Source organism: Nomascus leucogenys, chromosome 20, assembly GCF_006542625.1.
Source record: "Nomascus leucogenys isolate Asia chromosome 20, Asia_NLE_v1, whole genome shotgun sequence".
Taxonomy (NCBI): domain Eukaryota; kingdom Metazoa; phylum Chordata; class Mammalia; order Primates; family Hylobatidae; genus Nomascus; species Nomascus leucogenys.
In genome coordinates this window covers 4,215,481-4,229,147 of record NC_044400.1, presented here as the reverse complement: position 1 = coordinate 4,229,147, position 13,667 = coordinate 4,215,481, and the positions used below count along the sequence as shown (strand labels likewise).

Sequence of the window (13,667 nt, the reverse complement as noted above, 5' to 3'; positions counted from 1 at the left end):
GTGAGCCGCTAAGATTGGGCCACTGCACTCCAGCCTGAACAACAGAGTGAGACTCTGTCTCAAAGGAAAACAGCAACAAAAAGAAGTCCCTAAGTAACTAGTGGTTAACTGTTGACTTCCAAATACTCTCCTTACACATGCCACATGCACATTGTCTAGTGCTACAACATATAATGTTTTTATTTTTAGTTTATTCTGTGCTAGTTGTGCTTTTAGTTTAGTAATAGAAATATATTACTTTAGTTAGATGGATGGAATCTTGTAATGTTTTGTCAGACTGATAGTAAGTACTAAGTATGGGGTATTACAGACAAGAGGAAAAAGAATTTCTGGGAAGAATGCCAGACAGTGTTTGTGTTTTCCTTTAGAAGTGATTGTTTGGTGGTGGGAAGGGGCTTAGTTTAAAAAAAAAAAATTAGATTGACAGGGCCTAAAATGTTGTATGGCCAATGCAGAAATTTTATTTGAAAATTTATTCTCTTTCTTCATATATCTAACTGGTCTATCAAAAGTCTTTTGGGACATTTTGGACTTTATGACAACTTTTGAATAGTGTTACTTTTCTTAACGCTTAAAAGCAACCCAGGGCAGCCAAATAGGAAAAGTGACTGCCTCTAGGATGTGTATCAATATAGAAGAGAAAGGATATTGAAAGACTCAATGTGTTTATAATTGTATAGAATCAAATTAGTAAAATGAGTTTTGGTTTTTTTTTTTTTGAGACGGAGTTTTGCCCTTATTGCCCAGGCTGGAGTGCAATGGCACGATCTCAGCTCACCGCAACCTCCACCTCTCAGGTTCAAGCAATTCTCCTACCTCAGCCTCCCGAGTAGCTGGGATTACAGGCGCACGCCACCACACCCAGCTAATTTTTGTATTTTTGGTAGAGACAGGGTTTCGCCATGTTGGCCAGGCTGGTCTAAAACTCCTGACCTCAGGTTATCTGCCCGCCTCGGCTTCCCAAAGTGCTGGGATTACAGGCATGAGCCACTGTGCCTGGCAAAATGAGTTTTCAAGCAGGAAAGAAACTACATAATATGCAAAAGTAATAAGACATTTAGATTTTTTTTTAATACTCATAATCTTGCTTCTTAAAAGTTGAAGCAACATAGTTATGAAAAAAACTGTTGGTGATTATGGCCTGTTCAGTGATTCTATATCTATTGTTATTTAAGGTCATTATGAATTATCAGCTTACCATCTTTTACTGTATTTAAAGCTACTCTAATATATATTGTTAATTTTCTTCATTAGCTGGTTTTAAATGACCAAATACTGCTTTGATAGAAATGTTTGTGATGAGGTTTTTGTGCTTTGTTTTATTTTTGTTTTTCAAATTTCTCACTCTTAACATTGCTGGTTCCTCAAAGATGATTTCACATATCTTCATATCAAGCAGAAGTGATCCATTTTTACTCTTTCTGTGACAGATTGATGTTTTATTAAAAAGAGAGCCTGCATCTTCCCAAGTAAAATAAAGCACTAAACCCTTAATGTAGGTAGTGTCTTTTCAGTGTAATTGACACTTTTAGGTTGGTTTTAGTAGGAACTATTGTGTGCATGTTTGTTTCCTTAATCTTTTTTAGGAGCTCTGTTCTGATTTTGAGAATTTACCTTTTATCTCTTATTCTTCTAAATTTATGCCCGATTTTGTTTTTTGTGCATTCAATAAAATAGCCTATAAATTCTGTTGCAAGTATTGGCCTCTAGCTGCAGTCACCATTATCCCTTCTCCCCGCAAAGAAGAACATCTAATATTAGAAATCTGTTTTGCACAGCCTAGGTAAAACTTATGTTTACTTGTACATGTTTTGATGTAATTCATCTTATGAGTTAGGGCCAGAGAACTGCGTAGAGCTATTTTAATCTTAAAACCCGGGCATTTGTAGATACTCTACACATTTTGTGGCTGTAGGCAAAAAGAATTTTCTGTTGTGTGTTAGGTATTTTTGAAGATGTCTAACTTATTCTGGGCAATATACAGTGTATCTTTCATGACAGTAAGACCAAAATATTAGGAAGATAATTAGCAATGAAGGGAAACAGGATAATTATGTATAGAAGCAAGCTTTGTTTTCTCAGAAGTTTATAAGATAAAACATTTAGAAACAGCCAACTACCCAACCCAATAAACCAAATCATTTTTATCTTTTAGTTTCTTATGCTTAGGGAAAACAAATAAGGGACTGTGGAAGGCAAAAGCTTCATCTCTGTATTCTAATTTGACAACCCATTTGATACCTGTGGCCATTTAATCAGCATAGATATTGTATACCCCTTGTTTTTATTGGGTGGTTAGTATAGTGTCCTGAGTTTTGTTCTCTTCCAACAGTTTACTCATTGTTTTCTGATTAATCTTTCAAATACTACCTCTATTCTTTTGATGACTTCCAAACCTCTCCTGGCTATACCCAATACTACAGAATATAGAATGCTCTAGTCCAATGAGGGCAGTCTTGTCAAACACTCTGGTTATTTACAACCCTGTTTATTTGGCCTTCATCTTCCCTACCTCTGTTTAACTTAAAGTTCTGTGTCTCCTTAATAGCCCTGCTTTAGTTTCATTTTCTCTGCAAAGCCCTCTTTTTTCTTACTATTCTTTGCCTTGTGAATTGTTGATTTAGTGCAAATTTAACTGAATTCCTATACTGTGCTAGGCACTGATGATACTTCATGTGTATATGTCCAGTATTAAGCAAAGTTTTCTCTAAAAAAAATTTTCTAAAAAAAAAAAGTCATCTTATATTTGAGTCCTTACAAAGTTTTTCATATTTTGAGCTCTCTGTCAGTTATTTTATTTTGAGTAGAAGTATAGTATTTGGAGAAGATAGATGAGCTTGAAATGATGCCGGTCAGTACTAGTTTTAAAAGTCTTTAGAGGTTTCCTGAGGGAATAGATAGAAGGGTATAGTAAAAAGTTTAAACAAATTAGAAATTATTTGTGGGCAGGGAGTTACACTTTCATAATTTGTTGTGAAAAAAGCCTTTACAATCACTTTTAAAAGAGATATGTAAGCAGTTACATTGTGAAGATCATAGTATGTACCTGTAGCACAATTAAAAAACCATCTTAGAATTATGTGAATGGATATTTGTGGCTTGGAAAAACATTTTCAATGATGGTATTATGAATTCCAAAAGTATTGTTTCTCAGAACAACGTAAATGGAAGTAAAGATTATTCACTTCATGATACTTATAGATCACTCAGAAAGAAAGTAATGAGATGATAACTTGTTGAAGATGTAGGTAAAGTTTGAATAAAGTTATTTTGTAAAATTTATGTGCTTTGTGATTTTAAAACATTCATAAGACTAAATTAATAAAATTATATATTGGACTATATGATGTACATGGAAAGGTTTGTATATTTCAAATTGGTAAAAATTAAAAAATACTTTTTATTGGGGAAAATTGGGAAATCCTTTGTGTTGAGGTTTGCCTGGTACTCATTTATTTATGGTAGCTTGCAAGTTTCTGGGCAGTAGGATGATTATTAAGCATAGTGAGAGACTGTTAAATAATACCTACTGAACTAATAAAATTCTGTATACATTTACTTATTGATGCCGTGAAAGATTATACTATAATAGAATTTTCCAAGTACCTAAAATCATTCTTTTGTATGGTATTTTTGATACTTTAAAAAAAATTATACTGTAAGATGTTTTGGATTAAAATCATCATTCAATTTAATTCACCTTCTATAGCTGATTCTTTGGACTTGTGGTTTGTCCCCAGAGTGGCAGGAGCAATGACATGAAAGGGAAACAGGAATTGCTTTTTAAGTTGGATGTATTATTACATTTGAAACTTCATTAACTCTTCCCAGAGGACTAAGTTGCCTGTGGTAGGCACAAGTTTAGGAAAGAGATTGTTTCATACCTCTTCATACTATTTCTAAATGACTTTTTGATCATTTCAGACAGCATTAGAATATTTTTCCAGAAATTCCTCAAATTTGTAAGTTCCCAAAACAGTTCTTATTTTTCTGCTTAACGTTGGTTGCATACATAGGAGAATTGTGATAGGTAAGCTAGTCACAGGACTGTGAAAGACATTGTCATCTTAATCAGAAAAAAGTGTAGTGAAATTGATAATTGTAAAAGATTTACATTTCATCCACCTGTTTCAAAGAGTAGAGGGAAAACAGTAATAGTTGGGTTTTTATTCAGTTGTTATAATGTGTTTTTGCATTTTATCATTCATTAAGTACTGTTTGTGTTTAGAACTCAAGTAAGATGGGTAGTCTTAGACCCTAGTGGCATCCTTTTTTTTTTTTTTTTTTTTTCTTTTTGGAACGTTTGTTTTACATTGATTTAATTCAAAGCTGCAGACCACAAAAATTCCTTAATGCCAATGATAAAATTGTTAGGTATTTCATCATATTGAGACTGACACATTCTAAGCAACTATAACTGTACTGTACAAGAAGACAAGGCTGAGTGCTTGGCTCACACCTGTAATCCCAGCACTTTGGGAGTCAGAGGCAAGAGGATCTCTTGAGGCCAGGAGTTCAAGACCGGTCTGGGCAAAATAGCAAGACCTTATCTATACAAAAAATAAAAATAATTAGCAGTGTGTGGTGGCACATACCTGTTGTCCTAGTTACTTAGGAGGCTGAGGCAGGAGGATCGCTTGAGCCCAGGAGCTCAAGTCTACAGTAAGCTATGATTGCACTACTGCATTCCAGCCTGGACTATAGAGCGAGATCTTGTCTCAAAAAAAAAAAAAAAAAAAAAGAAAAAGTTTAAAGAAGGGAAACTAGTGAAAATGTGATTAAAGAATGTAATAGATGGAAGAGTTTAGGAAAAAAAGAACTCTTTAATGTTAAGCTACATCCAGATATTTTTTGATTGACTACATCTGTTTGTCAATTTACCAGATATTAATTGAATGCCTTCTGAGTTTCAAGAATTGTGCTAGATAATTGGGATTCAGTCATGAAAATATTACACTATTTGCTTGCAAGAAACTGACAGTCTGGTGAAGGACATGCCATTCTATCACCACCTCCTATCTTCTTTCTAAATAAAGACATGTCAGTTTACGCCATTCTAACTCATATCTTCTCTGGTCCTTAAATCAGGTATCTATCATTATTTTTATAAAAAATTAATTTTTTAATTGACAAATAATTGCATATATTTATTATCAACATGGTTTGAAATATGTATATGTTGTAGGATGGCTAAGTCAAACAAATTAACATATCTATTACCTCACATATGCAGTACTTATTTTTTATGGTGAGAACACTTAAAATCTAACCCCAGTGGAATTCTGACATGTAAAAGAACGTATATAGACAACTGATTTAAAAATCAGTGAGTAAATATAAAACAATTACATTGGATTGCAAGAAGTGTGCACTTTGGGAGAAGGAGGAGTCCTGATTGTAAGATTTTTAGGATTTTATTATGCATACCATGAGAAAACTTGGAAATTGTCACAATATGAGAGGTTTTTCTGGGAGACTTTCTGCAAGAGCTGGGCTTTCCGGAACTACTGGAATAATAAAGTGAGGACATTCAAAATATATTTGCCTGAACCATGTCTGATTGCTCCAGCTCCATTTGTTGGAAAAGCTATTCCTTTTCCATTGAATTGCCTTCGCTTATTTGTCAAAAACGAATTAGACGTTGTTTGTGTGTATATCTCTTTCTGGGTCCTATATCTTTTTCACTGATCTATGTTTCTGTCCCTCTGTCAGTATCTTGCTGTCTTTATTGTTGCAGTTACATTGTAAGCCTTAACGTCCGGAAAGTGGGGAGTGATTTCTCCCACTTTATTACTTTTCAAAAAAGTTTAGAATATACTTGTTTACAGTGAAACTTGCTGCGATTTTGATATGAATTGCATTACACCTATACATCAATTTAGGGAGAATTGACATCTTTATGTTCAATCTTCCAATCCATGAACAGTTTGTCTTTCCAAATGTTTAGCTTTTATTTGATTTCTTTCATCAGCATTTTAAAATTTTAATCATAGGGATCCTATACATGTTTTGTTAAATTATACCTGTTTTATTTTTCTTCAGAGCAACTGTAACTGGTGTTGCATTTTTAATTTTAGTTTCACTTGTTCATTGTCACCAAATAGAAAAGCAATTGATTTTTGTGTCTTGTTCATCAATCCTGTGACCTTACTTAATTCACTTATTAGTTCGGGGCTTCTTCTTCTTCTTCTTTTTTTTTTTTAAAGGTTCCTTCGGAATTCCTCCATATACCAGCATGTCATCTGCAAATAGAGGGAGTTTTATTTTTTCCTTTCTAGACAATATGCCCTTAAGTTCTTTTCCTTGCCTTATTGCAGTAGTTACAATTTTCAGTACTGTGTTTCAGTACTATGTTAGAGTGGTGAGAGTGAAATTGTTGACTTGTTTCTGAGCTCAGTGAAAACATTTGTTCTTTCACCGTTAAGTATGACATCAACTGTAGGTTTTTTGGTAGGTGCTTTTTATGACATTGAGTAAGTTCCCTTCTATTCCTAGTGTACTGATAGTTTTTTTTTTATTATTATGAATGGTACTCAATTTTATCTAATGGTTTTTCTGCAACCACTGATATGACCATATGATTTTTCACTTTTAGTCTGTTGATTTGTTAGATTGTGTGATTGATTTTTGAATCTTGAGACAGCCGTGTATGTCTGTAGCAGATCCCACTTTGCTGTTTAAAAAATATATTGTTAGATTCTCTTTGCTAAAATTTTGTTGAGGACTTTTGCACCTAAGTTAATGAGAGATACCGGTCTGTTTTTCTTTTTGTGCTTTGTTTTTGATATCGAGATAATACTGGTCTCATAAAATGAGTTTCTGGAAGAGGTTGTATAAACTTGGTGTTGATATAGTAATCATGTTTTTAAAAAACAAAACTTGAATTGTCCTCAGATACAGTTGCTTGAGGTGAAAATTTTCTCATAGAAGTAGACTTTTGGCTGGGCGCGGTGGCTCACGCCTGTAATCCCAGCACTTTGGGAGACCGAGGCGGGCGGATCACGAGGTCAGGAGATCGAGACCATCCTGTCTAACACGGTGAAACCCCGTCTCCACTAAAAATACAAAAAAAAAAATTAGCCAGGCTTGGTGGTGGCCGCCTGTAGTCCCAGCTACTTGGGAGGCTGAGGCAGGAGAATGGCATGAACCCAGGAGGCGGAGTTTGCAGTGAGCCGAGATCGCGCCATTGCACTCCAGCTTGGGCGACAGAGCGAGACTCTGTCTCAAAAAAAAAAAAAAAAAGAAGTAGACTTTTACAGTTATGGTAAAACATTTTACCAAATTTCAGATTCTGTGTATTGCTATTTTTTTTAATGGTAGGAAGAATGAAGCAGTCAGTACTAGTCAGTAAACCATAAGCAGTACTTTGAATATAGCACTATTATATAAATTAACTCTGATACTAGATTTTGTGATTAGACTTACTGATTTACTGTAAACTGAGTGTGAATTACAGTTCTGGAAAAGAATTTGGAAATTGAATCAATCTGCTTGATTTTACAGATGTGGAAACAAGGTAGTGAGGGGTTTGGTACCTTGTCCAAGGTCACAATTTGTGAAATAGATTCCAGATTCAGGCCAAGTCTATTAAGCCAGTGGGTTTTACCTAGGGAGGAACATTAGATTACCAGTGCATCTTTGCAGAAAAACAAAAACAACAAAAAACTCCACACATGGGCATATACTATATTCTGTATGCATTAGAAGTAGCAGCCCTTCTTTTATAGATTGCAGTTGAGACATTACCAGAGGAGTTTGCAGTATATCAGTTCATGCTATTTTTTCTTCCGTAGTTGAGAGGAAGTCCATGGCACCATTAGTATAGTGTGTGTGTGTGTGTGTGTGTGTGTATACACACATACATGTACTCTATATAGTAGCATGTATATATATAGTGTATGTATGTGTATATTTATATTCTCAAAATAAACTTTTCAGCTGCCCCTTCCCAGGACCTACATAATGGCACTCAGACATATGAATGTAAGAAAATATAGAGGGGATTCTGATGCACATCATTGGTTAAGAACTGCTGTACTAAACCCTGCACGCAAACCTTTTATACTTATTTATTTCTTTTGAAAATGTCAGTAGTAACTATTTAGAGTTACTTTGATAGAATAAATCTATGGGTAGAGATTTAAAGTTTCAGAAAATTTTAAATTGGGAGATGTCGTTAAAACTTAATATACGTAAATAACCATGCCATCCTTTTTAGAGCTACACCTTTAAAGTTGTAATGTAAGCTTAAGAATATAAAAATACATATAATTATTTTTATAATCATTATGTTACTATATTGAGTTTTTTTAGAGACTTGATGGGTAGAGACTGATTGCAGAATCAGCTTGAGGAGGGGTGGGGAAATTGTCACAGCATTCCCCATAAGCCATTTTCTTTCTACTTATGAAAAATATCACTCTAGTTTAGATCTAGAAAACCATCCTGAATCCTGTTTACCTTAAAAAAATGGTGGAAATATCTTTTTAATAAATAAAATGGCCCTTTGTTTATCTTTTTTCTAGACTAGGATGGCAAATAGAAGACACTAATGCTGCTCCCCTTCCCTTCCAGTACTATAAAATCCTCTCTAAAAATATCCTGAAAATCTTTCTTGGTATAGTGCCCCAGGCAGCCATTACTAATGCTGATTGGAATTGACTCCGAAGGTAAAACCTATTTGGCACTTTTGCTGTAGGCAGTGTTCAATTTTTTTGTCAGTTTTGTTTAGTTTTCGGGGTGTTCCTATGCCTGACTGGGATTCTTCTTTTGGAAATTGGAAATAGTTGCATAGTGGTTTTTAACATGAATTAAATGGGTGATAATTCACAGAGCCCCCTTTCCCAACAAAATAAACAACAGGTAGGTTAGACCGACTATTGGGATTAGGATGTTGTTTTAAGCCAGGAGGTGGCAGACCGCACAACCTTTGGGCCAAATCCATCTTGGAGCTAAGAATGATTTTTATATTTTTAGATGGTAGCAAAAAAAAAAAAAAATCCGAAAAAAGAATAATATTTTGTGAGTTGTAAAAACTACCAAAAAATCCAAAAAAAGAGTAATATTTTGTGAGTTGTAAAAACTACATGAAATCCAATTTTCAGTGTCCATAAATAAAGTTTTAATGCAACAGAATGATGTTCATTCATGTATTGTCTATGGATGCTTTCATGCTACAAGGGCAGAGTTAAGTAGTTGTGGCAGACCACATGGCCTGTAAAGCCTGAAATATTTACTGTCTGGATCTTTACATAAAAAAATTGCCATTCCTGTTTTAAGATAACAATAGGGGCATTGAATATTGCTTTGTATTGTTTGGTAAAGGAGGAAACTTACCTTGCTTATATTTTCAACATGTTTCTGAAAATAATTTAGAAAGTGCCTATTGTTTGCATACAGATAAGTGGTGGTAGCAGCCCCCTCCCCTTTTTTTTTTTTGAGACAGAATCTCTTTCTGTTGCCCAGGCTGGTGTGCAGTGGTGCAATCTCAGCTCACTGCAACCTCCACCTCCTGGGTTCAAGGGATTCTCCTGCCTCAGCCTCCTGAGTAGCTGGGATTATGGGTGCGCGCCACCTTGCCCAGCTAATTTTTGTATTTTTAACAGAGAAGGGGTTTCACCATGTTGGCCAGGCTGGTCTCGAACTCCTGACCTCATGATCCGCCTGCCTCAGCCTCCCAAAGTGCTGGGATTAGAGATGTGAGCCACTGTGCTGGGCCCATTCTTTTATACACAGTTGAGATGGAGTTACCAGAACACAGTTTGCACTGTCAGTTCATGCTATAATTTCTTCCACAGTTGAGAGGAAGTCCATGGCACCATTACTGCCCACAAATATTGGCAACTTACAACTACCTCTCTGTGCTAGTATATTGTAGAACCACTCTTCTCAAACTTTTTAGTCTCAGGACTTCTTTAGAGCTCTTAAAAATTAAAGACCCCAAAACATTTTTAAAATAGTGATATAGGTCAATATTTACCATATCAGAAATGAAAGAAAATGTTTAAATATTAACTTATTTAAAATAGCAATAATAATCCATTATATGTTAGTAAAGAACAAGGTTTTATGAAAAATATTTTCCAAAACAAAAAAATTAGTAAAATTACAATCTCTTAATGATTGTTGTAGTAGAAGAAAACTGTATTATTATTGTATCTGTTTCTCCATTCAGTTTGTTGTGATATGTTATTTTGATTGAAGCATATGAAGGAAATCTGGTCATACACAGATACATAGTTAGAAAAAAAGGAATAGTATTTTAATAATTTTTTTTTCGTGTGAGTGTTTTTCTTTGATTTCATACCATAACTCAAGATATGGTAGTTTCTATTGTTTTTTTTGAAGTCAGTTTTATTTACATAGAATGAAATGTGCTTTTTTAGATACACAATTCCATAAGTTTTGATTAGAATAGATGAACCATACATATTATACAATCATAATACACCCCAGTCAAGGCGTGGTGTTCCTATTTCCTTCATCCCACAAAGTTTCCTCATGTCCTTTTGTAATTACCTCCTTTTCCCTCACTCCCAGCTTCTGGCAATCTCTGAGCTGATTTCTGTCCCTATATTTGTGCCTTTTCCAGAATATTGTGTAAATGGAATCATACAGGATTTTGAGTCTGTCTGCTTTCACTTAGCATAATGTTTGAGATTCATCCATTTTGTGGTAGGTACCACTAGTTCATTCCTTTTTTATTGTATGGATGGTTGCTTATCCATTCATCATTGATGGACATCGGAGTGTTTTTAGTTTTCAGAGATTATCAATAAAGCCACTCTGAACAGTCGTGTACAGATTTTTACATGGACTTATGTTTTTATCTCACGTAGATACCTACACATGTGATTGCTGGGTAGTATGGCAGGTGTATGTTTTAACTTTAAGAAGCTGTAAAGCTGTTTTCCAAAGTGGCTGGGCCATTTTGCTCTACCACCATCAATATGTGAAAGTTCTAGTTGCTCACATTTTCAGCAATACTTGATATTGTCCGTTAGTGTTTCTGTTTTGTTTTAGTCATTCTAATTAGTGTTAGTATTTCATTGTAGTTTTAGTTTGCATTTCCCTGATGATTGATAATATTGGGTAGCTTTGTTAAAAAAAAAATTTTATTCTTTGCCCTTTGGCAAAGGGCCTATTTGAATCTTTTGCCCATTTAAATAATTGGACAGTGTTTTTTCCTGTGATTGAGTTGTAAGAGGCCTTTATATTTTCTGAGTATCAGTCCTTTTTTAGAAATGTGCTTTGCAAGTATTTTCTTCCAGTCTGTGACTTTTTTCGTCCCCTTAGCCTTCAAAGAGTAGAAGTTTTCATTTTAGTGAGGTTCAGTTTATCAGTTCTTTCTTTTGTAGGTCATATGTGGTGTTCTAAGAAATCTTTCATAATTCAAGGTCACAAAGATTTTTCCTGTTTTCTTTTGGAAGTTTAATAGTTTCAGGTATTATTTTAGGTCTATGATATGTTTAGAATTAATTTTTGTATATAGTGTGATATATGGGTTGAAGTTTTTTGTTTTTTCTTTTTGTGTATGGATATTCAATTGCTCCAGCATCTGTGGTTGCCGTGACTATCGTTTTTCTGTTGAATTGCCTTGACAGCTTTTCTCTACATCAATTGACCATTTATATGCGGGTCTATTTCTGGGTTCTCTGTTCTGTCCCATTGATACATGTTTCTGTCTTTTCACTATAACCATACTGTTTTTATTGCTGAAGTTTTATAGTAAGTCTTAAAATCAGTAAGTATGAATTCTCCTTTGTACTTCTTTTTCAGAGTTATTTTGGGTATTCCAGTTTCCTTGTTTTTCAGATAAGACAAGACATAATTTTGTAAATGCTAGTTGCAGTGGGGAAGCTGAAACCATTGATGAACTTTTTGTCTTTTGTAACATTAAAATCTGCTTTGTCATGCACATTGAGTGGATTTTTTTTAACCCATGAATACTTTTGTAATATCACAATTCATTTGGAAAATATTAGTTCTCTGAATTATGTAGACTTTCTAAATACTGTCACATTTCATTATTCAATATTTAAAAGTCACATTTATTGATATCACCACTGATCTCATCAGAAAATTCTTTGACTATTGGAAAGGTTGACACCATCACCTATTACTGATGGTAGTAGATAAAAATTTTCAAAATTTTTATTTTTTGCTTGAAAACTTAAATTTTATCATTGAAAATGCATACTTGTTAGTTGCTTTTCTTGAAGTCACAGGTTCACTTGGTTTACTTTTGAGAACATGCCTGTCAGATACCCAAGTCTAAATAGCCATAGTTTGTTAGTTTGCAACTCAGTCATATGTGGGCTTTTTCTTGAGGCAACCATTGATCCTTGAATAACGAGGGTCTTAATTGTGTCAGTCTACACATATGTGGATTTTTTCCAATAAATATGTTGGAAAAGGCTTTGGAGATTTGGGACAATTTGAAAAAACTCACAAATGAACTTTGTAGCCTAGAAATATTGAAAAAATTAAGAAAAGGTATGTCATGAATGCATAAAATATATGTAGAAACCAGTCTTTTATCATTTACTGCCATAAAATATACACAAATCTATTATAAAAAGTTAAAATTTATCAAAACTTACATACACACTTACAGACCATACAGGCACAGTTTGCAGTTGAGAGAAATGTAAACAAATGTAAAGATACAGTATTAAATTATAATTGCATAAAATTAACTATAGTACATAGTGTACTACTGTAATAATTTCATAGCCACCTCCTGTTGCTATTGCGGTGAGCTCGAGTGTTGCGAATATCTACTTAAAACACCATATGATGCTAATCATCTCAGCTTGAGCAGTTTGTCTCTCCAGTAAATTGTATATTGCAGTAAAAAGTGATCTCTTGCGGTTCTAGCATATTTTTCATTGTGTTTACCACAGTGCCGTGAACCTTGAGTAACACCATGGGACGCATACAAAGTGCCACTGGTGATATTGGAATTGATCCTAAGAAGAGAAAAGTCTTGACATTACAAGAAAAAGTGGAATTGTTTGATACATACCATAGATTGAGGTCTGCAGCTGTGGTTGCCATTTATGATTTATTTTGTGAACAGAAGATGTAAACTTATGGTATCGATAAATACAGTTCAGGACTGTAAATGTATTTTCTCTTCCTTATGATGTATTTTGTGAACAGAAGGTGTAAACTTACAGTATCGATAAACACAGTTCAGTACTGTAAATGTATTTTCTCTTCCTTATTTTTAAAATAACATTGTCTTTTCTTTAGCTTACTTTAGTGTAAGAATATAGTATATAATAAGTATAACATAGAAAATATGTGTTAATCGGCTGTTGATGCTATTGGTAAAGCTTCTGGTTAACAGTCTATTGGGAAAGTTTTTGGGGAGTCAAAAGTTACACACTGATTTTTGTTTGTGTGCAAAGCCAGTGGTCCTTACCCCTGAGTTGTTAGGGGTCAGCTGTATTCACTATGCAGCAGAGTTATGTTTGCTTAGTTTTTGTGTCACACAATATTAAAAAGTAGTCTACTCAAGGGCCAACGTTTCATAAAATTAACAATTTCTGTGGCTTTTCATCAAGGACATTTTCAAGTGAAGTGAAACTAGTGGTGTTCAGAGAAATACTGTGATATATATGGTTATATCCTATTATAATGGCTATTTTTATATTTAAAGT

General features: G+C 34.1%; 1 protein-coding gene across 4 annotated transcripts in view; it reads left to right on the top strand.

Moving 5' to 3' along the window:
- ACVR2A (activin A receptor type 2A) overlaps window positions 1-13,667 on the top strand; it is an 88,299-nt gene that overhangs the window by 39,193 nt on the left and 35,439 nt on the right. The window lies entirely within an intron of this gene.